The sequence below is a fragment of the Tenrec ecaudatus genome, chromosome 3 (assembly GCF_050624435.1).
Source record: "Tenrec ecaudatus isolate mTenEca1 chromosome 3, mTenEca1.hap1, whole genome shotgun sequence".
Taxonomy (NCBI): domain Eukaryota; kingdom Metazoa; phylum Chordata; class Mammalia; order Afrosoricida; family Tenrecidae; genus Tenrec; species Tenrec ecaudatus.
Genome location: NC_134532.1, coordinates 173,137,661 through 173,157,938, shown reverse-complemented (window position 1 = coordinate 173,157,938; position 20,278 = coordinate 173,137,661). Strand labels below are relative to the sequence as shown.

The 20,278-nt window shown below is 44.3% G+C and overlaps 1 protein-coding gene and 1 pseudogene across 1 annotated transcript in view; one reads left to right on the top strand and one right to left on the bottom strand.

Annotated features, from left to right (window-relative positions):
• TEC (tec protein tyrosine kinase) overlaps positions 1 to 20,278 on the bottom strand; it is a 129,967-nt gene that overhangs the window by 84,025 nt on the left and 25,664 nt on the right. The gene's annotated exons all lie outside the window — the stretch shown is intronic.
• Positions 520 to 1,430, top strand: LOC142443676 (small ribosomal subunit protein uS5 pseudogene; annotated as a pseudogene).

Below are 20,278 nucleotides of genomic sequence, written 5' to 3'. Positions count from 1 at the left end.
TCTAGACCACCTGGTTTTAGCATTCTCTGCCCCACAGTGCCGCGAGAACCACACAAGAAAAGGAAAGCCATTCCACCACAGCTAACCCTGTTTAGGACAGAGCCTGTCTGGGTAACAAGGAGCCAAAAGATTCTTATTCATTTATATCAGGGAACATGGAAGACAGCAACCTGTCACCCGACTGGAAGAGATTCGTAGATGAAATGTTCCCTCGTATGTTCCAATTCTAAAGACAGGCAAATAGAAAGTAGACATTTTCTAATAGTTTCAGTAATATCACAGGCTGGCGAAACGGTGCCAAAGATCATTCTAACTGACTACTGCCTCAAGTTCAAGCATGATTCAGAAGAGGATGTGCAATGGGGGGATCAAGGCTGTTATCAGATGGATCTTGGCTGAAAGTAGAGAATGCTAGAAAGATCGATTTATCATAGTGCATCAGGCAAATGGTATCTGCTGGAAAATATGTCTCTGAAGCTTTAAAAAGCAAAGATAGCTTCTTCTCCGAGAAAACACCAAATGGCGGATGACGCCGGTGAAGCGGAAGGGCCTGGAGGCCCCGGGGCCCAGGATCCGGAGCTCGTGGCGGCTTCCGCGGAGGCTTCGGCAGCGGCTTGCGAGGACGGGGTCGTGGCCGGGGTCAGGGCCGTGGACGAGGCCGGAACTCACGGGGGCAAAGCCGAAGACAAGGAGTGGCTCCCTGTCACCAAGCTGGGTCGTCTGGTCAAGGACATGAAGATCAAGTCCCTGGAGGAGATCTGTCTGTTCTCCCTGCCCATCAAGGAGTCTGAGATCATTGACTTCTTCCTGGGGATGGCTCTCAAGGACAAGGTCCTAAAGATCACGCCTGTGCAGAAGCACACCGGAGCCGGCCAGCGCACCAGGTTCAAGGCCTTCGTTGCCATCGGGGACTACAACGGGCACGTTGGCCTGGGTGTCAAGTGCTCCAAGGAAGTCGCCACCGCCATCCGAGGGGCCATCATCCTGGCCAAGCTGTCCATTGTCCCCGTGCGGTGAGGCTACTGGGGCAACAAGATCGACAAGCCCCACACGGTTCCCCTGCAAGGTGACCGGCCGCTGTGGGTCTGTGCTGGTGCGACTCATCCCTGCCCCCAGGGGCACTGGCATCGTCTCAGCCCCTGTGCCCAAGAAACTGTTGCTGATGGCAGGGACTGATGACTGCTACACGTCGGCCAGGGGCTGCACAGCCACCCTGGGCAACTTTGCCAAAGCCACCTTTGATGCCATCTCCAAGACCTACAGCTCTCTGACCCCTGACCTCTGGAAAGAGACTGTGTTCACCATGTCTCCCTACCAGGAATTCACTGACCATCTTGGGAAGACCCACACCAGAGTCTCTATGCAGAGGGCCCAGGCTCCAGCTGTGGCTACCACATAGTCAATTTTATACAAAATGTAATAAAGTGAATTGAGCCTGCCAAAAATAAGGCAAAGATAACACTTTGAAGACTAAGGTGCACTTGACCTAAGACATGGTCTTTCCATGACTTTGTGGGCTTGGTGCAGTGAAGCGAAAGTACTTGGAATAGCTCTCCTATTCGTAGTCTTTGTGACACCCATCAAAAGACTGGATTCAAACCCAAACCAACCTCACTGCCATCGAGTTAACACGGACTCATAGCAACCGTATAGGACAGGGTAGAACCACCCCTGTGAGTTTCTGAAGCTGGAACACTTTATAGGAGTAGAAAGAACGGTCTTTCTCCCAAGGAGTGGCTGGTGGTTTCAAAGAGCTGACCTTGCAGACTGTAGCCCAACATTTAACCACTATGTCGCCAAGGCCCCAAAAGGCTGGGTGAGAGCATACAAATATGGTGTAGAGGACTCTAACTTAGAGATTTGTCCGTTTTTCTATTCCACAGGGTCAAAGTAAACCACCTGCGAAGCAGGAAGAGAGGAGCTTGCCATCACCAAGAAGAGCCAGCTGCAGAAGGGGCGGCAGCGGCAGAGGTACCCGAGCAGCAGAGACTAGGAAGCGGGCAGCAGGCTTCCTGGCCCACAAAAAATGAGTAAAGCTGGGTACCTTCGGGTAGGACGCTTGCAGAGTGGTCTTTGGGTATTTTTTCAGGGTATATGAGCCTTTAAAACTTTTCCCAACCAGGGAAGAGGCCAACAGGCATGTGGCTTATGGGACAATAGCCAGAGAGCTATGGCTGCGGGCACAGCTGAGAAGAGGCATTGCGGACAAAAGAACTGCATCCTTAATGTTTTCAGGGCCTGACTTGATGTAACCTGTTCACTGCCCTATTCGTATTGTCTGTGAGTTCCGTGTGACCATTGCAACAGATAATGGAACCCAAGAGAGAAGCAGAGTGCTGTGAGAGGAACGGCTGGTCTGAGGATAGAGCGACAGCGGCTGGAGGGTGGGGGTCTGCCTAACCTCTGCCTGTGGTAACTGGTACTAGAGTGGGGCACACTTGGATCCCCCTTCATCCTCCTGAGAGGTCAGGCATGGCTCCCAGGCCATTTTTGCACACAAGAAAATCGGGTAATGGTAAGAGGAAGCCAGAGAAACGCTGAGGTGATGCTGGTGAACAGTACAGAACACACTAGGGACAGACAAAAGAACAGACAAGCCAGTCTTAGAAACTATACAGGCGGAATGGTCCTTCGAAGCAAACATGATGAAACTTCAACTCACTTACACTGGAGACATTATCAAGAAAGATTAATACTAGAAAAGGACGTCAGGTTTGATAAACTCGAGGGCCGATAAAAATAAGGAAATCTCCCACTGAGATGGTTTGACACAACAGCTGCAGCAAGGGATCCAAGTATCACCCAGGTCATGAAGGTGACACAGCACCTGACCCCACTTCCTTCGGTTAAACAAAAGGTCTCCATGAAGTCAGTCAACCCAGCAGCAACTCACCTCACAACCTCCCAACGAGTCACACCTGGGCTCAGCCTCTCAAAGTGGACCCAAATTCACCTGTCTGAAAATCCAAAGATACTCAGAGAAACCCTGGCCACTCGTACTTGAACCAACTTGAATCCTCAATTGTCTTCCCTTCCCTCCATCACACGCTTGCAAGATGCAATCCCCAGAGACCAGAAGAGTCCCATGAATGGGTATCTGAAAGCAGAGCCAGGGACTTGGCTCCAAGATGAAAAATAGTCAATGGACAGTTGCCATGGTGCGAACTCCCACTCATGGCGGGTGGCAGTGAAGGAGTGTGTGCCCTCAGTTTTCAGTGACTGGTTTTTTGGAAGCCGATTGTAACCCCTTTCTTGTGTGGCACCGATGCATGGATCTAAAGTTCTAATGAGCCCAGCACATGAATGTGTTCACCACGCAAGGCCACTCACCCCGAGAAACCCACTGAGAGTCTGCCATCTTCACATCCAGCCTAACTTGCCAGAAATTCCCTCAGAGCTCCCCATGACTGGTATGGCCCCATCCACTCAGGTCCCCCGTGTTTTGTGAGGTTACATAAAAACAGCTCAACCTCTGAGCCTTCGTTTATAAAATATGAGGGTATGTGCCACAAGGTTACTATGAGGCTTAAATGAAATGAGAGGAAATGTGTTCATTATAAAAACACTGAGCAAATGGCTATTATTATTATTTTCAATTCCACTTTAATTTTCCTATCTGAGAACAGTGAAGCCTAATATTTGCGTCATGGCAGTAGCTTTGGGGGGTTTCTTTCCCCAAACTCTGTCAGCATGTTATCCCAACTGGGTCCGTCTTGTAGGGAATACTTTCATTATAACGGCCCATTCATTAGAAACCCCCGGGGAATCCCACCACCTGCAGAGCAAAATGGCAATGGCCCACCTTCTGGCCTGCCTTTACTGCTACTGCTCACCAGCCAACTGTTCACTCCCGTCCAACCAAACGGCCTCCTGAACTCACAGGGGCCCTCACACCACTCATGCCCTTGGCCTCGAGAATCCCCCTTTCTTGTGTCTCCACCAGCGAAAAGCAAAGCCTTTCCTCGTGACTCCAACTGATTACAAACCTTTCAATTCCTAGACCCAGGCTGTGTGTCTCATTTTATACTTCTATATTCTTTGGCAATGCGTGTATCTGGTTACTTCTCACCTAGATTTTTATTGACTGTGCAAAGGTATACGATTTTGTGGATCAAAATAAATTATGGATAGCTGCAGAGAATGGGAATTTGAGAACACTTAATTGTGCCAATATGGAACCTATACATAGCAGTCCTGCGAACAGAACAAGGGAATGTGATGTGGTTTAAAGTCAAGAAAGGCAGAGCTCAATGGATGGCAGCCCAGGGCCAACATATATTTGCTGTTTTCACAAGTGAGTCTATCAGACGTGGCTCTGCCCTCTGAAAGGAAGTGCTACTGGAAGTACTGGCATAGCTCCAGTCCTCGTGGCATGTGTAACTGATATCTAGTCACCCACATTTGAAGACAGACGCTAACAATTCCTGTTTTGGAGCCTGACAAGAAGTCCTACACGCGTAGAACATCCTTAGCTCAGTGGTGTTTGCCAATGACTAAAATAATGTTCCCATCAACAGAGTTGCCTTAAGCCCCATGAGAAAAATCTATGATATCCTACAACGAAATGGCAATGATGTCTCCAAAAGGGAACCAGGGAAATACAGAAACAATAGTTCTATGAAGGAAGTTGGAGCTCTCACCTGATCAGAGCCCTATTAGAAGAACAATTAGCTCTTATGACATGAGCCTGCCTAGTGCTCACCCTCAGGAGACCACAGAGAACATGGGTGTCCTAGCAAAGCGTGTGGAAGAAGTCAGATGAGGTATTCGAGGCTTGTCCCAAAATAAGCAGCCTTCTCAGTGAGAAGTCAGCTACGTCCCCATGGAAGAAGCACACCAGCCTATGCGACCCAAGGTTTGCAACTAATAAGTTTTAAACTTGGAGGAGGAACCGGTACGAGGGCCTAAATTCTAAACAGCTGGTTGGCAGGAAGTGATGGCTGATAGTGATCGCCCAAATCCATCGGTACCTTTGTGGATCGAGTGCCCAGCGAATCCCCATGCGCATAGGCTAGGAATGTAACAGCCCTAGGACCAGACAGGAAAAGTACTGTAAAGTGGGTTTTAGAGGCTGTACTTAGGTTGTGATGTAACAACTTGTGATTTGAGCTCCCTCTGGACCCAAGACTTTATTCTAAAGTTTTAATAGTCTGTGCTTTATCTTAGGTTGAGCTCTCTGCTTGCATTGTTGCAGGGTCCTCGTTTGTCCTTTGCCCTTGTTTTGTATGTTTATACGCACAGGGACACAGGGATGGGTGGAAATGTGAAGACAGTAGCTGGATTGATGATTCCCTGGGGGGTGTGGAAGGGGTGGGAGGGGAAATGGAGAGTCAACAGCAATGGGTACCAGAAGGAAAGACTCCAGTTGATTGTGCCAAAGATTGCTCAACCCTGCGTGATATGAACTATTGAATTGCATCATGTCAATTATAGCTCAATAAAAAATTTTAAATAAAATAAAGTCAGGAAATGGGTATGTCAAGGTGGTATCCTTTCACTGTACTTATTCAATCTGCATGCTGACAAAGAATGCCAGGAGCTGGACTATAGGAAGAGCATGGCATCAGGGCTGGGCGAAGACTCACTAATGACTGTGACAGGCTGGGGACACAATTTTCTGTGATGAAAGCACGGAGGTGCAGAAGTACTTTGATGAACATCAAAGACCACACACAGCCCTCAGTGTGGATTATATTCTATGTAAAACGCACACACATCCTCACATTTGGAGCAAAAAAAGCATTACAATAAACAGAAGATCAAAGTTGGCAAGGACTTCATCTTACTTGAATCCGCCATCAGTATCCATGGAGGCAGCTGTCAATAAATCAAACAACACATTTCACTGGGTAAATCTGCTGCAAAAGACTTCTGCATAGTGTTAAAAGGCTGAGACGGCACTTTAAGGACTCAGCTGCACCTGACCCAAGCCAGGGTATTTTCAATCACCTCATATGCTTCTGAGAGCTGGACAGTGACTAATATAGTGTTGATGAAGAATATTAACTATGCTGTGGCCTGCTGAAAGAAAAACTAAATCTGTTTTAGAATCGAGCCACAATACCCCTTAGAAGGGAAGATGGTGAGACGTCATCTCACGTACTTTGGACATGCCATCAGGAAGGACAATGTCATCGTCATACTTGGTAAAGAAGAAGGTCCGCAAAAAAGGGGAGCCCCTCAGGGAGGCTGCCACAGTGGGTACAACATGGCCACGATGGTGAGACTAGAGAAGGACTGGCCAGTGTTTCCTTATGTGGTACATAGTGTCACTATGGGTTGGAACTTACTCAATGAGGACAACCACAAAGGAATAGTTTTCAACTTTAATTATACATTAGAAATAGCAGAGAAAATTTCATTGTATTTGGTTTTGTTTTGACTGTAGCTGCCCAAGCCCCACCCCAAGATATTTTAATTCTGTTGGTTTGGGGTGGGGCCCTGGGCATCATTATTTGATAGGAAGGTAGGATTGAGAGTCTCTATGCCAAAGGATGAGACCGTGTTCTTCTGTGGCTGTTTTCCACTCTGGGTGTTTACAGATGGGCTTCCAAGCTGACCCAACTCCTAGCGACCCTGTTGGGCAGAGTAGAGCTGTCCCATTTGGGTTTCTAAGACTAGAATCTTTACTGTATCCATTGGTCATGCCTTTCTTCTACAGAGCAACTGGTGAGTCTGAAGCGCCAACCTTTATGTTAGCAATTGAGCACTTAACCACGGAGCTACCAGGCTTTCTGGCCGCAAAGTAGATTCTCAATAAACATACTAATCAAAGGCTCAAGGAACTCATTAACCACCCTAAGCTGAGTACTCAGAGAACAGCTCATATTCTGGCTGCATCTAAGTTGGCTCTCCATATTTGCAGTTAAAACCGTGGTACTCGTTGTCTGGAGAAAATGCCAACGTATAAAAATCACTTCTTTGGAAGCTATCATTTCATCTTTGTGCAAAAAAATTTCAGTGCACGATGAAAATAGCTACCTACATTGCGGATGGGTTATTTGGGTGGGTATGTGCATGTGTTTTTAGAGTATTGTCTTCTGTGTATGAAATGCAAGATAGGTAAAGCCACTAGACCAAGAGATCCTTCGAGTTATGACAGGGAAGGTTAGGTAGCAGAGGGCACTGGGGAGCTAGTAGCAATGGCTCCAAGGATGAAGACAATGATCAAAGCTTGATTGTGACGATGATCACGCAGCCCTTTCATATATGCTTAAGCTGTTGAACTGTGTTGTTCATGAGATACATGCCGATAAAACAGTTAAAATGTTTTTTAAAAAGGAAATTTTCACAGGGAATCCAGGACAGATGATCCCTTCAGGACCATGCTGAGAGTGGCGATACCAGGAGAGTGGAGGGAGGGTGAGGTGGAAAGGGAAACCCGATTACAAGGCTCTACATGTGACCTCCTCCCTGGGGGATGGACAACAGAAAAATGGGTGAAGGGAGATGTTGGACAGTGTAAGATATGATAAAATAATCATTATAAATTATCAGGGGTTAATGAGGGAGGGGAAATGGGAGGGAGGGGAAAAATGAGGAGCTGATGCCAGGGGCTTAGGCGGAGAGCAAATATTTTGAGAATGATGAGGGCAATGAATGTACAAAGTTGATGTATGTATGGATTGTGATAAGAGTTGTATGAACCCCCCAATAAAATGATTTTTTAAAGGGAAATTTTCTCAGAGAAAAGCAAGTTACTCAGTGGGATTTGCAGGGGCTTTTGAGTGGTGCTATGATGCTACATATCAGCATCTCAGATACCAGCAAGGTCACCCATGGTGGCAGGTTTCCAGACTAATACAGACTAGGAAGAAATGCCTACTAGAAAATTAACCAGCAAAATTCCTATAAGTCAGTCTCTGGCTGCTTGAGCATCCCCCACCATCATGAATGACCCAGAAATTATCTGGACTAGGAAGTTCATGACCAACCAACTACTTCAACGAACACAAGTGGTCATTGCTGTCCTTCACCCTGGGAAAGTGACAGTGCCTAAGATAAAAATTCGTTTAAAAAAAACTAGCCAAAATGTACAAGACCACACCAGATGCCATTTTTGTATTTGGACTCAGCACCCATTTTGGTGGTGGCAAGACTACTGGCTTCGGCATGATTGATTATTCTTTGGGTGATGCAAAGAAAACAACCTAAACACAGACGTGCCAGACACAGCCTGTATGAGAAGCAAAAGACCTCAGGAACACCACACAAGGTTCGCAAGAACCGAACGAAGAGAGCGAGGGGTACTCGGTGCTGGCAGAAAGAAAGAATAAAGGTTCTAAATGACCTGGGGGGAAATCCTCCGTCGTGACGGAATGTACGACGTGGCATCGGAAGGGCTGCCCTCTAGGTTTTAAGGCCATTTATAAATTCACGAAGCGTTCCATTTTCAGCTCTTACTCACCTTAAGGATTTACTGTGCCAGAATAAAAGAGGGCACTACAAATATACGTGGGCTCTGGGAAATCAGAGTTCTAATACAAGAGTAAGGAAAGCAGGATCCCTAGATGATGCCGAAGAGTGATCCCCAGGGGACAGTGAGTAGCTGGGTTAGAGAGCACCTGATCTACACTGGACCAGGTTTGAAGGCTCATGGGAAAGAATATTCAGTTGAATGTATTAGAAAAAAATTTGCAATACTTTAGTGAAACTTATCCTAAACCAAATCCATTGTCAATTCTGGCTCACAGTGACTCTCTACAGACATCATGGGACTGCTATAGGATTTCTATAGAATTTCCCTCACTGTAAATCTTACTGAAGGAGATAGCTTCATCCCCTCTGAAGGGGACTGGCTAGTGGATTTGAACTGCTCACCTTGCCCACTATCTGAGGGAAAACTCAAAATTTTCCAGAAAAGAAAACATAATCATGACACACTACCGAGTTCATAAATACCATTTGCACTATAATACAAACAATAATTAAACTACTGTTCTTAAAGAAATATATTGGGGGAAGTTAAAAACAGGAAATGTGCTTGTTGGTGGGTGGGGAGTATGTTGTGAAATAGTAGTAGAAGGAAGTCAATAAATAACTACTCAAATTGAAAAATCAAGAAGTAGTGACTCAAGCATTTTACTTAGAGATATGAAAGTATACCCCCTAATAAAAAGATTAAACCAAGAAAGTACAAAAAAGGGAAAGGGAAAGAGTACCTGATGTTGGGAATCAGAAAACGGTTGACAAATGAGCTGAACACATCTCCAATGAGAGAGGCTTCTTGTAAACAGCAGTTTGGAAGGAAGGAGGTTGTGCACAGAGACGAGAGCTTTCACTGAACTCCTTCAGGAACGTTTTTCATGAAAGGGAACAGGAAAATGGGACCTAAGGAGAGATGGCGAGGATTTCCTTTCACAGATGGGAGAAAGGGCGTTTTCTCCTAGAGAATGTGTGCCTGTCAACAGAATTTGCAGGGTACGTGCTCCCTCAGCACTTTTGGACATTCCTGAGACTCAAGCTTACGGTGATAAATGAAGTTAATCAAGTTCCCTCAAGTCATACGTAGAGCATATCAGACACATTTCTCCACTTCTAAGACCACAGCAAATAAATATTAGGCTCTGTCCCAACCCATTTGAGGATTTCCTACAATTCAGGATTACGACTGTCTTTTCTAAACTGTCATTTAATCCCTTTTCCTTGATGCCTAACTGGAGGAGCTAGACAAAAGAATATCATTTCCTTTTCCCCAGACGACAATTTTTAAAAGTTTAATCATTAGCACATTAGTCTTTGACACGAACAGTCTGAAGAGGGAAGCTGTCACTGTGTGACTGGGTGTGAAACCCAAACCACAAAGACGCGACGGCCTCTGTCCAGGACATTGTTCTGAGTCTCACAGCCGTGCTCATCAGTTTAATGACACGATAATTGTATCCAACAGACTAAGAGCCTATCTTTGTTCAGCACTTTCCCCCTAGAAGAATTGTTTTTCCAAATAAGCAACTCTTGGGGCAGCCTAGACCCCAAAAGACCTTTCTGAACATCTTCAAGGAAGAGAACAAACTTGATAACCAAGAAGACAGGTAAAACAGAGAAGACCACGAGTTACCCAAATATATCGTGGGAAATCGACTCCAAAGAAAACAGTGATTTGAGGTTGTTGGCATGGCCTTAGTCACTGAACTGAATTCCCCCCCATGGCTCAATTTTCAAACCAACCATAGACAGGTCTATATGGGAAAGATACATGGGGATATGCATGTCCTAGAATAATCAACTATCTGTGATCATAAGGGTAACACTTACCCGATGACAAAGTTCAGAGAGATTGGGAAATAAGGAGGGAAGGAAATGGGAAACAAGGGGGAGTCCATGGGGTAAGTGTTATTACATTGTGGGGGGGGGGGTTGCAATCAATGGCATAAAACGAAATGCATGAACTATTGAAGGGAGAAAAAAAACTACTTTTTTTCTGTGAACCTTCACCCAATTCACAATAAAAAGGTTTTTGTTTGTTTAAGAAAGAAAGAGCGTTGAAAGCTGGTGAAAGGATTAGAAGGGAAGCCAGGCCTGAAAGAACAGAAGCGATTGAATAGGAACAGGGCCTCATATTTGAGTCCCAAAGGGTGGGGCTCTGCTTCCCTGAGTACCAACACTGCTTTACTGCCTCACTAACTCTCCTCCAACTACTGAGCTCTTCCTGGGGATCAGCTGAGCCTCTGATAATGTATTATGACACTTCCTCTTCTCATACACACAGGAATATGTGGTTCCTAGAAGCCCCAAATAAAACCACAATGTAATGCAGCATTTGTCTGTGTTATAACTTCTCTTCCCTTTGTTTCTCTTGCTTTCCTCTGTCAAATTTCAAGGAGGCAAGGTTGGGTTTTCAAGCTTACAGCATGGTACAATGTGGTACAGACTAATCAGGTACCAATGAGGCTTTCCGCTCCTCGTATAGACTTACAGTCTCGAAAACGCACAGGGACAGCTCTCCCCTACCCACTAGGGTTGCTATGAGTCAGAATTCACTTGGCGGCAGTGAGTGAGTACAGTAACAAAGCACAGTGGGCCATCAGGCAAAATGGATATATCTAAATTGCAGCGTGTGTGTGTGTATGTGTGAATTCCTATACATATGAACATATATATATATATCCTTAGAAAGATCACCAAAGATCAATGACTACGCTTCAGAGCATACAAAAGGAAGATGGAAAAATCTAACCAGGGAAATACTCTGACTTCTTTACTTTGAAGGTTTCTGGGTCTCAGATAATGAAGAATTTCTAAAATTGAAATGTCAGCTGTTATATACCTGAGATGTAAGAGGAAGGAGGGGGGAAAAGCTTAAAATACTTCTTTCATACATCACTAAAACAAAGAGAAACTGTAGCCAAGAGATGCTATCAAGTTGATTCCAATACCTAGCAAGCCCCATGTGTATCAGAGTCCCCCTGTGTTCTAGAGAGTTGTCAATGGCTGGTTTTTCTAAGGAGATCTGCAGGCCTTTCTCCTGAATTCCTCTAGGTGAACTCGAACCATCAAGCATTCAACTAGCAGCCAAGCACATGGTCCACACCACCCAAAGACTCCAGGAATAGAACTATACTCAGAAAGTGTCATGACCCTAAGTCACAATTTAACTACTCTTTGGAAATGTCCAGTGTCCTTTTCTGATGTCGGCAGCATAGGCTGCCTGTTCTTTTTCTTACCTATCATTGTCACGATCTAGTCCATTTTGATAGACTGACTGCCCTGCTCGTAGAAAGACCTGCATTCGTAGGGTATGCCTGCTCTGCGCATCATGCTCTTTGAAAGAATTGTCTGTGCTATCAAACTCACACGGAGAGACTGGATGGGAAGCTTAGGGGCAGTGAGTTTTAAGATAATAGATGAAGAACAAAGTGAAACCGCATTTCCAGGGTGGTTTTAAGCAAAACTTTTTTTTTTAATGTGACCGAAGTCACAGAGGTACACATGTAAAAATTAAAATGATAGATAGTTGGCTGTATACACACTCATCAAACGAGGGAGAGAGAGGGGGGAGAGCTGCTAATTCACTGACACTGATCTCATCTCAGGATCTATTCTCCCTCCTCTCACAATGGAGTGTCTTGAAACGTCATTAAATTACAATAGAAGTGACACTGTGTGACCTCTGAGACTAGGTTCTGACATGTCTGAAGCTTTCATCTGTTTCTTTGGGACCATTTGCTTTGGGGAGGCAACCCTTGGGAGGTGCAAATGGTTAGTCAAAAGGCACATGTGTTTCAAGATCAGAGTCATGAAAGCCCTGTGGAATGCAGGTCTTCTCTGCACACACTGACTCATCATGAGTCAGAAGTGCCAGCAACTGGCTTAGTTTTGGTAGCTCTTTGGACGCTCCCTGGCATCCAGTCACCTACTGAGAGAAGCCCACAGCAGACGGAGGAGTCAAGTAAAGATGTCCTAGCTCAGAGACCTGCCTGAGCCCAGCTTTCAAATCAACTCAGCCTTGCTGCCCATTTTGAGTGAGAGAGCTTTCAGATTATTCCACTCCCCAGTCTTTCAGTCACGCTCAGGCATTTGATTTTCTCAAATGAAACCCTAGACATGTGGAACAGAGCTAGACACTCCCCCTAAATCTTGACCTGCCGAATCCATGATCACAATAAAGCAGCTGCTCTGGTATGCTTTACGTTCAGAGTGGTTTGCTACAGAGCAGGACTCGTTGGAACACATGCTCTATGGGACCCCGTTTATCTGCCCTGTTCTCATTTCTTTCATCTCTACTTCCGATCAACCTTCCTTCACTCACTCAAATGCCTCCTTTCACCTGGGCCTTACTTCCAGCTCATGAGTCAATTTGTCCACAGGAATTACTTCAGGGGTTGATGTGATCGTTTCTGATGGCATTGAATGGATAACCTAGATGTGCTAATGTGCGAGACACTGAAGTGGTCATAACGGTGAGCAGAAATGTTCCTGGCTCTAGAAAGGCACAAGAGACAGTGACTCGAAACAAGGCGCTAAGATAAAATCAGCTAAGGGAGAGACAGGAGGTAAGATATAAAAGTGCTTAAAGGCCTTGCCATCCTCTAGTAATCACTAAAACATAAGCACAGAAGACAGACAGTCACCCTGTTCAAAGTGTTAGGGACCTCGATGAGGAAATGACCTTTGAACAGGACCTTGGCAGATGACAAAGATGTCCAGCACATGAATGGAAGTAGACGTTAATGCTCTGACCTTTACAACCACTTCCTCAAATAATGCATGAGGAAATAAAAATGTTTAACTCGCTTAATTTTAATCAGAATAATAAACAGATGAGTCTCTGGAAAGGAAAAGAAAATATGGTCGTGTGTTGGCTATGTCCTTTCCAAATGTTCTAGAATGGTTCTCCATCATGGGTTCTAATTTTTGACATTTTATTGGCTTAGGACAGAAGCAGTTAAACAGAATGCGTCTTTAGTTACAGAATAGTTCCTTTTTAAAATTATCCACATTTTCACTGCATTCCAAATAGCTCAACCAGAGCAATTTTCTATGTGCACTCAATTATAGAATCAAAAGCACATTTTCATAGGGGAAAAAAATTGGTTCAAACATCTATGATGAACCAAGGTGAATGATGTTGGCATCCAGGTGACCTGAGGACTAGATAATTAAGGAATAGTTCCATAGACCTTCCAATATTTTCAAACATTTGAACAAAAATCTACTATTTTCCATAACATACCCTACTACTTTTAACACTTAACTACAAAACTCGTTTTTCTCACTCGTAACCATGCTCTGACCACACAGTTAAAGCTTCTCTAGCTAGGCATCTCTCCCTACGGTAAGAGCTCAACACCATGCTGGACTAATATAGTCTGATTTGAGAAATTATGTTCTGTACCAAAAAATAAATATATAAACCTGTCTAATTCTTCCAGTGCTGTACATATGAAATGCTACATGTGAAGTGTACTTAAATAAGTGATGCTGATAAATTGATCACCATCACAGAATAGCTCATACAAATATATGTTAAAATATGTATAAACCCAAACCATTGTAAGTGGCCACTTGTAAGGCTGAGAGCCACCCCATGCCTGTCAGGTAGAATGGTGCTCCATCGTGTGTGCACTGGTTGGTTTTTCAGAAGTAGATGCCCAGGTCTTTCATCTGCCTCTGGATAGACTCAAGCTTCTAACCTTCTGGTTAGTAGACAGCATGTTAAACCACTTCTACCACCTGGGAAGATAAGAGTAAACCAAACCTACTGCAACTGAGTCCATTCCAACTCATAGAGCCTCTGTAGGACAGAATAGAACTACCCCATTGGGTTCCCAAGGCTGTAATCTTTATAGAAGCACACTGCTACATCTTTCTCAATGGAATATATGCATGTTGTTGTTGTTGTTGTTGTTGTTAGGTGCTATGGAGTCGGTTCCAAGTCACAGCGACCCGATGTACAACAGAACGAAACACTGCCCACTCCTTGATAGCCTTGAGCAGGAGGAGAATACCAGAGCACCACATTGTGCTCACTCGGAGCCTCGATATGGATCTTGCTATGGCAGTTGTGGAAGAGAACAAGGGCATACTGCATGGTTTACAACCAGGGAACATATGAGTCAGGGTGCATCCTCTCACCATACTTCTTCCTTCTGTAGGCGGAGCTAGTCACCAGAGAAGCTGGGTTATATGCAGAGGAATGCGGCATCAGGATGGGGGAAAGCTTATTAACAACCTTTGATGTGTAGATGACACAACCTTGGTTGTCTAAAGTGAGGAGATCACATGTATACATATGTATAAATCTTCTGTTCCATAGCAATGTCTCAAAGGTGTAGTCTAAGTTTTGTCCTTCCTGCTCCACCAGCCCCGGACCCCATTCAGTCTTTTACTGATCCAGCAAAAGAAAATGTCCTATTTTCCACGACCACTGCCTGAAACACAATAGGAATTCAGTATTTATTAGATGACTTGAGGAACCCACTTTATTTTAAACTAGATAATAGTCACTTCAGAAACTAAACCTCAAAGATAGCCAAAATGTTTACTTCGAACCCTTCACCATTTTTAGTTTTCTTATTGTCACTGGACAGAGCTGAAGGAAACCTGGTACATCCATCTGCATTCTGAATCAACAGGATCTTGGAATCATAAATTAACACATAACTAAGAGGATCCTTTTCTGTTCTGAATTGGCCTTGAGGATCAAGTCTTTCTTATGCAGGAAAACCAAACCAAACTACTGCCCTCGAGCCAGTGGCGACTCATAGGACCCTATCCAGGTCCTGTGGGTTTCCAATATTGTTAATCCTTCACAGCAATAGAAAGCCTGATCTTTCTCCCTCAGAGAAGCTATTGGTTTTGAACTACTGACCTTGAGACTAGCAGCCCAATGTGTAACCACTGTGCCACCAGGTCTCCTGTCCTATGTAGGAGGGTTTTTCTGTTTGTCTGTTTTTCCTGAAGAGGCTGAGAGCTTAGTTCAATCATGAGAGGCCTAGTCTGGAGTCTTGTGTGTCTCTCGTGTGTGAAATGATATTATTTCAGCCCAGCTCTCCTCACGATGACAAATTTTTATTTACCCATCATCCTTCCAAGTCTTTTATTAATTAATAAAGTGGCTTTCATGGTGCCAAGGAAATCTGTCCTTGTCCCCACCTGCCTTTTTTAACCAACAATACAACTCGTAGTACAATCACAAACAAGGAGGGCCTTGTGCTATCATCTGTACGAGTAATGGGCTGAAACTGGGGAGCTCTAGCCTTGCCTTGAGCTCTAAAATGCAGTTGTTCTATATAACGTGACATTCTAGAACAGTGGTTCTCAACCTGTGGGTCGCGACCCCTTTGGGGGTCGAATGGCCCTTTCATAGGGGTCACCTAAGACCTATTTCCGATGGTGTTAGGAACCGAGACGCCACTCCTCTATCTGTCTCCAGGCGGGTCTGCCCACATGCAGATAGGCCCACAAACAATTACCCGGCATGAAGACTGTTACCCATGCTACACCATGCTTCAAGACAAAATGTCATTTATTTGTCATTAGAAATAAATATTTCACAATCTATAATTACATATTGTTTTGTGATTAATCACTACACTTTAATTATGTTCAATTTGTAACAATGAAGATATATCCTGCATATCAAATATTTACATGATGATTCTTAACAGTAGCAAAATTACAGTTATGAAGTAGCAACGAAAATAATTTCATGGTTGGGGTCACCACAACATGAGGAACTGTATTAAAGGGCCATGGGATTAGGAAGATTAAGAACCACTGTTCTAGAAGCTCCCTTGGAATTCAGTCATCTATAAAGCATGTGGGTACATGTAGGTACATAGGTTTTGATATCAAAATACCCAAAGTTTAACTTGTTTCATAACCGAGCGGGAAAAAACATAAGCAATGGTTCTGTACAAATTATCCTACAGGTGTCTTTCCCCACATCATCCTCATGGATCTTATTTCACCAACCATTTACCTGGACAGTTCTAGCTAAATTGCATCTTTTAGTGGAAATAATCTGAACTCTTTAGTCTGCCGGACCTGGTTCTAAACCTTGGCTTTGCTCTTTATCACCTATATAACTTTATGCAAGCGGCTTACTTCCTCTGAGCTGGCTTCCTGATCTGCAAAATGAGGAAGACGATAGCCATCAGAGATTATCTGTCACGAGGAGCCAGAAAGCACACAGAGCAGGCACTGGGGAACGTGGTGGGTCAATTACTCCTTGTCATTGCGGTTGCTGAGTCGTTCTTTGGAACCGAGGGGCATTTTTCAAAACCACCTGGGGAGGAAAATGAGGTTTTCTACCATCTCAGAAACCCACAGGGCATTTCTAGCCTGTTCTATAGGTCATTCTGTGTCAGAATTGCCATGACGGGAGTGAATTTAGTTTGGAGTTTTGATGGATTGTTGTTGTTTATAAGAATGGCTCAGGGAGAGCAATATTTTGTTCTGTCGCACATGGTGTTGCCATGAGTAGGAAGCAACTTGAGGGAACCTGATAAAAACACCATTGTGAACTGAACAGCTACTCCGTTCCCGGGATACTACCAGTCCCAGGAATGCAAAATAAAGCACAAAAGAGAAAGGGCTGCCCTGAGATCATCTTTCAATCTTAAACCAAAAATATCTCTTGCAGTCATCTTAAAACAACAGCTCAAGTTAACTCAAGTCAATGCCTGACTCATAGCCCCTGTGAGTTTCCAAGACTGGAACTGTTCATGGGAGTTATTTGTCTCCTCAGTCATAAGCCTGGCTTACTGACCTGGAATCCAGCCACATCCATAACCTGATATCAGCCTGTGGGGCACTCCTCACCTGGGGCTCATGAGCTGCAGAAGCTGTCAGTCAACAGAAGCCTCCAGCTTAACATTAGACCCATGAAACTTGGACAAGATGGACCCACTTGTACAACTGCGGGAGTTGTTTTTGTGATATAAAAAGTGTGTGAGTGTGTGTGTGTGTGTGTGTGTGTGTGTGTGTGGTTTTTCTTCTCTAGAAAACCCAGCCTAACCTAAGTACTAAGCAACAATGCCCACATGGAAGAAGCACACCAGTCTGTGTGATCACGAGGTGTCGAAGGGATCAAGTATAAGGCATCATCAGGAAAAAAAAATCTAACCATAGTGAATGAAGGGGAAAGTGCAGAGTGGAGACCCAAAACCCATTTGTCAGCCACTGGAGATCCCCTCGCAGAGGGGTCTAGGGGAGGAGATGAGTCAGTCAGGGTGTGAGGTAGCACCGATGAAGAATACAGCTTTCCTCCAGTTCCTAAATGCTTCCTCCCCCACAACTACCATGATCCGAATTCTACCTTGCAAGTCTAGATAAAGCAGAGGATATACACTGGTACAGATAGGAGCTGGAGGCACAGGGAATCCAGGGCAGATGATACCTTCAGGACCAGGGGTGTGAGTGGCGATACTGGGAGGGTAGAGGGTGAGTGGGTTGGAAAGAGGGAACCGATTACAAGGATCTACATGTGACCTCCTCCCTGGGGGACGGACAACAGAAAAGTGGGTGAAGGGAGACATCGGACAGGGCAAAATATGACAAAATAATAATTTATAAATTATCAAGGGCTCATGAGGGAGGAGGGAGCGAGGAGGGAGGGGAAAAAAGAGGACCTGATGCAAAGGGCTTAAGTGGAGACCAAATGCTTTGAAATTGATGAGGGCAAAAAATGTACAGATGTGCTTTATACAATAGATGTATGTATGGATTGTGATAAGAGTTGTATGACTCCCTAATAAAATGTTTTTTTAAAAAGAATACATATATGAGATTTCATCAAAATCACAGAGCTTTTCTTTATTAAAGGACACGCTCATAAAAGCTAAAAGAATGGGAGAAAATATGTGCAAATTATAACACTGTCAAGGGTCTAGTGCCCAGACTCCACTCTTCTCCCATTAATGTAATAGTCTGTGCGGCTTCCTGTACCTTTTCATACCTCCTGTAACCCTGGCCTTTGGTGATGATCTCGCATGCTGACTTTGGATAAATCCATGTGACTCAATTTGATTAGATGATAGTCAACTTGACACAACAGAATATGTCTGATACAGTGTAGGAAAATGTGTTCCCTTGGTTCGAAAGGCCATATCAACGCTTATGAAGACGGCACAAGATTAGGCAATGTTTCTTTCTATTGTACACGAGTCACTGCAAGCCACTGGGCACTGACTGGCTGTACAATGGCTGGGCAATGGATGGCTACTAATAACAACAATCCTGCTAAAGAGATGTGAAAAATACATGGAAGAGAACCGAGTTATCACCAAGCATCTGAGCTAAGGCCATCTTAGATCAGCCAACAGCCAGCTTCCACATGAAATATATTAGAAACTCCAGCCAAGTTTACAGAGCTGCCCGAGTGAATGGGCTCCTGGAAAAGAGAAGTCCGTGGCAACCAAGCTTAGACCATATCATCAGACCTATCCAAACTCATGTACAAAAGTAAGTGCTGATTGTCATTTGCTACTACATTTAAGGAGATGTTTGGTGAACGCCATTACTGCCATGATGACTAAAGCAGCAACCATTATCTCTTGTCAAGACTACTGCAAAGGGCTCCCACTAAGCCTCCCTACTTCCTGTCTTACCTTCTTATAATTCTTCCGTCACTCATCAGTCAACCAGCAAAAGAAGAAAACCCTTTGCCATCATGCTGATTCTGATTCATAGCAACCCTATGACCAGAGTTGAGATTCGGACGCTATAAATCTTTAGAGAAGCAGGCAGCCTCATCTTCCTCCCGTGGAGCACCTGATGGATTCAAACTAATGACTTTTCAGTTAATAACCCAATACATAATCCACGATACAACCAAGGTTCCCTCATCAGTCAACATGATCTTATAAAAACCTAGATGACTTCATGTTCTCAGCCTTCTTAAACTTGTCATGCCATCCCCATGTACTGAGACGACAACCCAAACTTTTCACTTGGCACATTCACGACTTCTCCAGCCTCATCTAGGACCACCCCTCCCATAGGCCACTATGATGCAACCAGAGCAGCCTTCCTGTTCTTCAAACCCAACGAACTGATAGTAGAAGTCTTTGCACACAGTCCTCCCTCTGCCTGGAAAACCATTCCACTTACTTTCTTTGTAGCTGGCTCCTTTCTAAAACTCTAAATTATAGATTTTATTTGGGAAGTAACAGTTTATAATTCATAAGGAGAAACTACTCAGGATACAATTCTTTAATCAGGACCGTTTCTTCTCAGTCATATCCATAATGCACATCCCCCTCAGGCCCTTAGCATCTCAGTCATGGCTCCTTTGGCCTCTGCCTTGCTGAGGCAAGTGTTAAAAGCTCTTGTAGTGCTATCAATTAAGCACCAAAAGGCACCCACTCCACCAATGAGCTTCTGGCCAAGTTCTATGGGTTACTTACCTCTAGCTCCATGGTTTAGCATGCCTAGCTCCTTTACACACTAAGCTTCTCCTTATTGTAACTCATTTTCCAGCTTAAAAAAGTCACCGTCTCAGAGAAGTCTTCCCTCAATCACGCACTCTAAATGGATTGATATCCTGTTTTAATTCTTTGCATGGTACCTGGTAGCATCATGTGACTCTTTTTTTTTTTTGATAACTGGTTCGTTTTCTGATCTTCCCACTAGCTATAAATTCCAGGAAAAATGGGTATCTTGTTTGTCTATTCACTGCTAGATCACCAGCTCCTAAAACTGCTTCTTTACATAGATACCCACTAAATATTGAATGAATGCTATCTGACTTACAGAATAGATGGACGACTTGGAAACTTTCTGAGATCAGGTTTGTACGATGAAGGAGCTATCAAGCTGGAAATGGAAAGGGGAA